We start from the raw sequence: 9,178 nt of genomic DNA, 5'->3' as shown, positions 1-9,178 counted from the left end.
CAGATGGTTTGTGTTTACAGATCGTCGGGTCTATTCCACACTTCCAGCATCTAGCTGCGTTGGTGCAGGTCGCGATGTCATGGCCGTAGAGCGCGCATCGTGCGCATGGTCGGTGGCGCACTAACTCTCTGGAAGCCTCTACTCTGTAGCTGCGACCAAATAGTCTCACACCTGTCAGTAGTCTAGTCGATGAGTCAACATCCTCAACAAAGATTCGTACCATGTCTGTGGGTTTATGTGTTTGTGCGGAGATTATGCGTATGATTCGTTTTACGTTGTATTGTTGTTCGTTCAGTGCGTCGGTCAGTGCGTCTAGGGGAACGGTAGTAGCTACGTCTTTCATGACGACGCTTATGTCATACTGTCGGGTTGTGGTTTGTTGTTGTGTCTGTCCTTGTGATATAGTGTATGCTGCGTTTGGTCCAAATGTCGGGGGGGATGTTATTGGCAAAGGCTTCGAGATCCGCCTTGCTGTCAAAGGTGAGCGTCGTTGTGGTTGTGCTACGTGCCCAGAACATGTTGCCCCCAAGAGGGGTATTTATATCTTCGCCCGTTGAGAAGCCACGCCCCTTCCGTAATTTGATTGGTCCGCGGGTTTTAGTATATAAACCAAAAAAATGACCCGCCGTCGAGATCCCGATACTATATAACATTTATGTTGCCGACATTCCACAACCACAAATTCCGACAATAAAACTCGGACAGTTCGCAGACGACACAATACTTACATCGACAGGACCTAGCATCCGTACGCAAGCACGACTACTCAACAACTCACTGCGACAGCTCACAACATGGCTTGACAAATGGAGACTAACGATCAACACTACGAAAACGCAAGTTATGCTACTGAAAAGACGACGATACCCACGAGCAACTATACGTGACAGAAACCCTATTCGAATTAAAAACACACGACTACCATACCGAGACAAACTGACATACCTCGGAGTAACATTTAACAGGAAGTTAAGCTTCAATCAGCAGGCGGTTAAAATTCTCCAACGAATAGCCCTATCCTCTAAACTCCTGTACAAAGTCTCCGGTCGCCCCCCCGATCGTATTGGCAGCCTCCCACAAACCAATATCATAATATACAAATCCATCATCCGACCATCCATAATGTATGCCTCCCAGCTCTTCTTCCGTATTACACCCTCCTATCTCCGACTCCTAATCCAGAAAGAGAGAAGCCTAATCCGAAAAGCCTACTTAATAGCTCCTCACACCAGAAATCATATACCATACGAACTTTCCGGAATTAAACCTCTCCCTGAATACATCCGTCGCAAAAACATCAAATATGTTCACAAGTCCCTAAACAAACCTTACATCCAACAGCTCTTCAACCCACCCCCCCCACGAAAACCCAGACTTAACAATATCCAATCTCTACCAGCAATATAACGAACACCTACAACCCCAAGCCAATAACTAATACCTATCCTTAATCCTAGTTGGCCCTCAAAAGGGCCAATACTCAAAGCACTATACTACCAACACAACGATCACCGACAACCACTAAATAGCACTCACACACATAGACGACAGACCTAATTCATCACGACAACAAGGCAGCGGATAAGCTGTGGTAGATCTGGCAGACGGCGAAGTAGAGAGTCCACACTCCGCAAGAACAACAACACAAGAACCAACGACCAGCAAGACCGGATCCTGCTATCCTGGCTGCGGCAGTCCGTGTGGAGCGTGTGTGAAGGAATCCACAGAATACAAGAATAAACTCTTAGCCTGAAGAGAGCAATTCAGACTCTAAAACAGGCTACCACGGTACGAGCAATCACACCGTGGTAATACATTTTAGTAGTAGTAGCCGTCGAGATCACTTTTAACCTTCGTCACACGAGCAACATGACTGGACGCGGCAAGGGAGGCAAGGGTCTTGGCAAAGGTGGAGCGAAGCGCCACAGGAAGGTTCTCCGAGATAATATTCAGGGCATCACGAAGCCGGCCATTCGTCGTCTCGCCCGACGTGGAGGCGTAAAGCGTATCTCCGGCCTCATCTACGAGGAGACGAGAGGTGTTCTCAAGGTCTTTCTGGAGAACGTAATCCGTGACGCTGTAACATACACCGAGCACGCGAAGCGGAAGACAGTCACGGCCATGGACGTGGTATACGCCTTGAAGAGGCAGGGGAGGACTCTCTACGGGTTCGGCGGTTAGACTGCCTACACACGTCTGCTGCCGAATCCGTCGGCAAAACGGCCCTTTTCAGGGCCATAAAATCCGTCTAAAAAGGGCAGTAGTTGTCGAGATTAATTTAATTCACCTTTACTGTGTGACCACTAGCTCAACAGGCCAGTGCGGAAAACAGAACTTATTTCGTAGGGGCACTTCAGTATCAGCAAAAGACGTTGTAAGAAATGCCTCTCCGTTTTTCAAATGGGTCTGACCCCAACGCTTGGTATATCAAGTGGAAAGACCGGATTCCTCTGTGAAGCCTTGCTCCTCGGATTATGTTACCTGTTACTGTAAACTTCTGTAAGTCAATAATCACTGTCCGAAGAATTGGTGGGTAATATGACAACGCAGGTAGGCAATGCTCACCAGACCGTAACAAGGAACCGAGGGGATTGACACATACTGAACATCACATCACCACGTTTTTGCAATGCCAACTTTTAGGTCATAGGAATCCAGTGTGGTAAACACTGGGGAGAAGAGGTACACATCGCATGTCAGAACACAGGACTTCGTCCTGTCAGACAACTTCCACGTATAGCTTGCGTCATTTCGGTTCGAACGAAACGACAGAGAGAGGGGAAATTCGAACGCAAATTGTCAAAGCCTTCGATTCCTACGAGAAGGTCATGTCATCATCTCAGTATTGGGGTTCCTGCGCGTGCGGCCAATATGTGCACCAACAAACAAACGCATTAGGAACTCTATTATAACGCCGTAAGTTGTTCACCAGTTATCGATTTCTTATTCAAAATTAGTTTCATTCGTAGTATGTAGTAAAGTAAACTAGTATATTCAAACGTATATGTCTAAAACCACGATGGGCACCAAAGAAGGGGACTTGTGATTATTTTCACGATAATCTCCATTACTCTAATATGATAGAAATATATTACATAAATTTCGAAGCCAACTATGTACTTTGGCATCATCATCTAATTTAATTCGTATTGTGTTAAATTATATAATAATAATGAAACCTTTCTATATGCATCAGTATAATGTGTTATCACACAATAGCCTAGTAAATGTACAACGGTTTCAAGTACTTCAGTGCGAACCTGGGACAACGACATCGTTCAGAGCACAAAATTACAGAATGATGATATTAAATCAGCCCACCGGTATAGAGAGAGAGAGAAAGTTGACACGCGTAATGAAATTACATTACGAAGCCGTGAGAGAGGATTAACAATACTGGCTATTTCTGACTTTTGTGAGGTTAGTGGGGCCCTTAAAAGGGCCGTTTTACGGAGAAGGGGCTTAAGCCTTCTTCTCGGTTTTCTTCGGGAGGAGAACCGCCTGGATGTTGGGCAACACACCACCCTGGGCGATGGTGACGCCGGACAGGAGTTTGTTCAGCTCCTCGTCGTTGCGAATGGCGAGCTGTAAGTGACGAGGAATGATCCTAGTCTTCTTGTTGTCACGAGCTGCGTTGCCAGCCAACTCGAGAACTTCGGCCGCCAGGTACTCCATCACCGCGGCCAGGTAGACTGGCGCACCGGCACCAACTCGCTCTGCGTAATTGCCCTTACGCAAAAGACGGTGGATACGGCCTACCGGGAACTGCAACCCAGCACGGCTGGATCGAGACTTTGACTTTCCCTTCACCTTGCCTCCCTTTCCACGACCCGACATGATGCTACTCCTACTTGCAGCCGTTTAACTACAAGAACGACGCCTCGCCCAAAATGATGCAGGGCCCGGTGTCAGAGTTGATTGCTGGCAGAGCCAGCGGTCGTTTTAGGGTCTTACATTACAATGCCCTCTTCGACCGTGAGTGCTTGTAAGTGCAGTGTTATTAGAATGTTGGATATTTAGGGCTTTTATGAGATTGAGATTGAGACGTGGAAAGAAGACAGGTGGGTAGAAAGTGAGAAAGAAGATTTAAGAAGCAGATTTTAAATTTTGGTTTGTTGTTATTTGAGGAGTGACCATGAACTGTTTGTGGTGTAAATTATTTACTGGGCTTGCGTGAATTTTGAATGTATTTATTTATTGTTTAGTTATTCAACGATAGCTATCATGCATCACTAAGCAGTGGTGAGGGCAGTCACAATTTTTTTATATTGTTGTTATCCTTGTGTTTGATCGTTGGCAATTTGGCTTCAGCTATCCAGCAGTCGGAGAGATGTTCGCTGGTACGTTATGTTGTGGGTGGGGTATTTGATTTCGATTTCCTCTCGTTGTAGATGAAAGTGGATTATTAATTGTATGTGTCGGGTTCTGGTCTATGACATGTATGTGCATTCCTCAACGATGGCATTCTTTTGGGGTATTTATGGGAGACAGACCGCGAATGAGCCGACTCCGGGAGACGAGGGGTGTTGTAGAGAGGGAGAGAGAGGGGGAGAGTTTAATGGTTATTTTGTGGATTGAAGTGATCTTGATAGGCTTGTAGGAGTTTTTCAATGGTTGTGTTCTTGTTGGTGTGTGGAGGATTGTTAAACATATGTTGTGTGTATGAGCGACGTAGTGCGAAGTGTGTGTATTTAGTGACTGTTCGGATTAGGTGTGTGGAGAGTGGTTTCGTTTTGGTGTGGATGTATACTGTGTCGTTTCTGGTATGTTTGGGTAGTCGAAATATCTGGCGCAATAATTTCCTTTCACGGGACTCAAATTTCTTTTGTGTTGAGGGTGAAGATTGCAATAGAAAGTAGGAGGAGTAGGTGCACTGGGATCGAACCAGTGCTTTATATAGGTGTAGTAATGTGTTGGCGTGGCAGCCTTGTCGTCTAATGCCGCTTAGGTAGCTTACTGCTTTAGTAGCTTTGTTGTATTTGTCCCATATTGTTTGCGCTATTGTAGTCCAAGAGAGTTTTGATGTGAGTGGAATGCCTAGATATGTTACTTTGTGTTGGAGTGGTATTAATGCTTGTCCGATTGTAATGTGTTGTCTGTTTGTGATTCGTGATTTTAAAGAGGGGCGGAAGACACAGGTTTGGGTTTTTTCGGTGTTGATGGTAATTCTCCAGGTGTTGGCCCACTCAGTGTACTGTCTCAGGGCGTTGTCTATTAGTACCCTGGCGGATCGTAAGCGGGGATGGGTGGCCCAGAAAGCAACATCGTCAGCAAACTGTGCCAGGCCCACTTGATTGTTGTTGGGTTGAGGGATGTCAGATACATCTCAGTGGCCACACTGTAGAGGTTCCTCCGTAGCTACATCTCTACAGAAGAGTACACACACACGAGCACTGAAAAGACCTACTCACTGTTTCGGTTTGTCACTGGAAACAAAACACGCAGCTAGAGGGTTTCTCTCTAAGTATACAAATACGCCTCAGGCGTGTTCTCGTACGGTCCGCACTCGGTATTATAAGCAGAACGGTGGCCTTCACTTTTCGCCTCAGGCGTGTTTCCGTACGGTCCGCACCCGAAGCACAGTACGATGCGGAGCGCGACTAATTCTTTCTGCCATCATCGATGCACACCATCAATGCCATCTCATCATCATCGTTGGAATCGGGACTGATGATGATGATTTGTGATGTCGACGGCTTGCCGTCGACGCCTGTATTAGGGACTTAACTGCCCTCTTCAGGCCGTGTGTTTGTGCTTTGGTGGTGGGTTCGGCGATCGTCGAATGGTGGGTGCTAGGAGTGCTCATGATATAGTTTGTGTTTTACGTGCGAAAAGAGGGGGGGCTGAGTTGGGAAGGATGGGTGTGCCTAATGTTTGTGGTGGAAATTCTTCTTGTTTTCTTCTAGGTTTTTTTTTTTTTCCTAGCCAGCGCTGCGACGGTGGGGTTTAGAGTTGTTGTTGTTGTAGGAAATTATTGAATGTTTCGAGGAGATGGTTGACGGTAATGCTTGGATAAGGTGGGGGATTTTGGAAAAGTTCCTGGATGAATGGTCTGTCTATTGCGAGTGCTACATATTTAATGTTTTTTTGCCTAATATATTCTACTATTGGTTTGATTTTGGACAGAGCATAGACCGTGCGGCTGTTTGTGTTTCTGGGCAGGTGTAGTGCCCAGCGTATTAGTCTACGTTCTGTTGCTGCGAGGCCTTTCAGCTGTGTATCCGCTACCAACGAGAACAGTTGCGATGCATACAGAATAGCTGGTCTGATAATAGATGTATAAATGATTAAATTGGTCCGCGGGTTGGGGCTTGGTCTTTCTGGGGGATGGCCGGAAATGTTATACAGTAATTTGATTGCCAATGCTATTCTGTTTCGGACGTGGTAAATGTGGTGAGTTAATTTCATTCTATTGGTAATTTTGACGCCCAGGTATGTTAGATGCCGTTGGTAGGGGATGGGTGTATGATTAATGCGGATGGGATAGGTGTCTCTGATGATGGGGGAGGGGAAACGTTGTTTTTTAATTAGAATAACCTGTGTTTTATTCACATTAATTTGTAGACGCCATTTCTGCAGCCACTGGGTGAAAAGTTTTAGGTCTTTATTAATTCTGGTTGCTGCAAGCCGCAGGTTCTGTGCTGCTACTGTGTAAACAGTGTCGTCGGCAAACTGTCCTAGTCGAACGTTAGTCTGTCGTGGTGTCGGAATGTCAGCTACAAATAAATTGTATAAAAGGGGCGATAGCACAGTTCCCTGTGGAACACCTCTGTTGAAGGTGAGGTGTTCCGATAGTTCATGGTTAATTTTTACTTGTGCTGTGCGGTTGGTTAGGAAGTCAGAAATCCATCGAATTATTTGTGGTGGTAGTCTCATGTCGGTCAGTTTGTAACGTAGTCCGTCATGCCAGACTGTGTCAAATGCTCGTTGTAGGTCTAAGGCAACTATGGCTGCTGTTTGTCCTTGTTCCCTAGCTAGTTTTATGGGGGTCAGTATTTTGAGTAGTTGGTCGACAATGTTAATGTGGACGACGGTAACCTTCACTTTTACGCCAACGTCAATAATCGACAGCGGACCAATCGTAAAGTCACAAACGTTTGCGCTGTTTCTATTGGCTCGCACTGGGAAGGCAGTACGGCATTGTCCCTGCGACTTAAATATTTTATCATCGATGATCAGATCAGAATGATCAGAGATCAGAGGGAGCTGAATCTAGCAAGACACTCACTGGTAAAAGTCGCCAGCTTACAACCAACGAAGATGAACAGCGGGAGCCGGCCGCCGCCTTGTGTCGACAAGTCTCGGCCGGACGGAGGCCAGCCACCGGGGAAGCGGAAGACGAGGCGGAAGACGGTGAAACCGACGGCCGCCGCAAAACCTGTCTCTCCGGAAGCAACATCACCACCACATCCATCATCATTTGGTAAGTCCAGCGCTTCACCAACCAAGACGATCGACGACTTAAACACACTTAAGACCATGGCACCGATCACTGCTAATAGAGCAGTAGTGATCACAAACGCCGACCCTGACCTACTGGATGCAGTGACTCCACGGAAACCCACAACGACTTTGACTATAAACTCCACCACTAGAGCCTACGTATTTTCCTCACGAGAGAACTTACGTCAGATGACATTAATGCATCCACGACAATTCGGGAAGCACGCCCGATACCAAACTCCACCAACCGCCACTCTCCTCGGACCTTGGGAATTACCAGGCCACCCATCCCATCCCTCCTCCACCCCACCCCACTCTCTATTGGACAGTGAACCTTCTTCTTCTTCTTCTTCTGAGGAAGAAGTAGAGGCCACTTCCAAACCACAAGAAGGGCCCTCAGAAGGGCCGACTCCAAAACCTAGAGCAGAGAGGTCTCCTGTCACAGCAGAGAAGTCCCCCAACGGACCACCTCCCAGCTCTGAGGCGTCGTCTCACGATTCCTCAGAAGGGAAGCGGTCCAAAAGGCGCAATCCTATTCCCACAAATGTACCCGGTTCGACTCCGGCAAGCCCCACTTCTCCCACTCCCTCTAATACCGCACAAGGACCCAAGACAAGGACTGTACTGAAAATACTCAATCACACAAAAAACGGCAACAACCCACTATACATAGAGCGACTAATGAAACAGTACCGACTCGACATCCAAACCCCACGACAGTTCTGGGCACACACTACCAAGACAACAACACTCACATTCCCCACGATTGACGACGCGGAGAAGTTCGCTAGGGCAATTCCCCTGTACAACTTCGGCCCGTCCGCAGAAATCAACATTACGTCGCCCAGTGAAACAAGACAGAAACAGACGAGAAATAAAGAGATCAGTGTCGTCATGAAAAATGTCGACACGCTGATCTCTGAGGACGAACTAATGCAGATCCTGGCTGTAATACATCCAGGCATCACACGCATTAAGAGAATTATCTCCGCACAGACAGACAAACCCACCAACTTAGTTAGAATTTTCACAAATGACATCACCACAGCAGACAAATTACTAGAAGGAATTAAACTTGCAGGACGGTACTACAGAGTAGAGCCATCACACGAGACAATCTTCCACCGACCGTGCCTTAACTGTGCACAATACGGCCACACAAGGACAAACTGTGACAAGCCCAAGACTTGTTTTAAGTGCGGCAAAAATCCCGACCTCTGCAACCACAACCGCCTATCCCAGATCAAGTACTGCGCCACGTGCAACAGCGACACCCATTATACGGGCCAAGCTCGCTGTCCAAAATATCCAAGGACTAATATCATTACATCCACCGATCCCACGCATGTCCCCATAGACACCCACAAACCAATACCGAAACCTATACCCAAACCATCACAGTCCGTCTTCAACCCAACACTTCCCAAACCCGAATTGTCTTATGCGGATGCAGCTAAGACTACGACAACCAAGACAACCACTACAGACGACCCACAGACAGACAAAACAACCACGGAACAGCTGGTCGAGGGGGTTCTACGTTCTGCTATGCAGAAAATAGAATCCTACATTGACCGGCAACTAAACAGACTACAGGACGAAATAGTGACATTCACTATTTCCCTACTCACTACTGACACAAACCCTACGAAACGACACACGACACTTGCCACAGCCAACCAGGCAGCCAGACGGCTTCTACGGAAACGAGTAGCCCACCACTTTGTTGGTAACA

Source organism: Periplaneta americana, chromosome 9 (assembly GCF_040183065.1).
Source record: "Periplaneta americana isolate PAMFEO1 chromosome 9, P.americana_PAMFEO1_priV1, whole genome shotgun sequence".
Taxonomy (NCBI): Eukaryota; Metazoa; Arthropoda; class Insecta; order Blattodea; family Blattidae; genus Periplaneta; species Periplaneta americana.
The sequence above is the reverse complement of the archived record's forward strand: the minus strand, read 5'-3'. Positions refer to the sequence as shown.